This window comes from Nematolebias whitei, chromosome 17 (genome assembly GCF_014905685.2).
Source record: "Nematolebias whitei isolate Nwh7 chromosome 17, NemWhi1, whole genome shotgun sequence".
In the NCBI taxonomy this organism is placed as follows: domain Eukaryota; kingdom Metazoa; phylum Chordata; class Actinopteri; order Cyprinodontiformes; family Rivulidae; genus Nematolebias; species Nematolebias whitei.
In genome coordinates this window covers 13,638,117-13,638,515 of record NC_056514.1, presented here as the reverse complement: position 1 = coordinate 13,638,515, position 399 = coordinate 13,638,117, and the positions used below count along the sequence as shown (strand labels likewise).

The 399-nt window shown below is 38.6% G+C and overlaps 1 protein-coding gene across 1 annotated transcript in view; it reads left to right on the top strand.

The window, feature by feature from the left end:
* The window catches only part of dnah9 (dynein, axonemal, heavy chain 9), a 428,033-nt gene that overhangs the window by 39,481 nt on the left and 388,153 nt on the right, over positions 1-399 (top strand). The gene's annotated exons all lie outside the window — the stretch shown is intronic.

The following is a 399-nucleotide window of genomic DNA, read 5'->3' as shown; positions in this document are numbered from 1 at the left end:
ATTAAATGGTAAATGGACTACTTATACAGCGCCTTTCTATCTCATCATGATACTCAAAGCTCTTTACACTACAATCTGTGTCCTCATTTACCCATACATACAGCACTCTACTAGATCTCTACAAAGCTAATTGAACAAGAGATTAATCAGTGCTTTATCACATTCATACACTGATGGGACACACATCAGAGGCAATGAGCGGTTCAGTGTCTTGCCCAGGGTCACTTTGGCATGTGACTGCTGGTGGATTTGAACCCCCAACTCTTGCATTGGAGGAAGACTGTTCTAGCCACAGCTGCCGGTTAGACACATATACAGTAGATCGATTCATCATGAATGTAGTATTCTACTACCTTGTGCATATATATGCATACATATATATATATATATATATATATA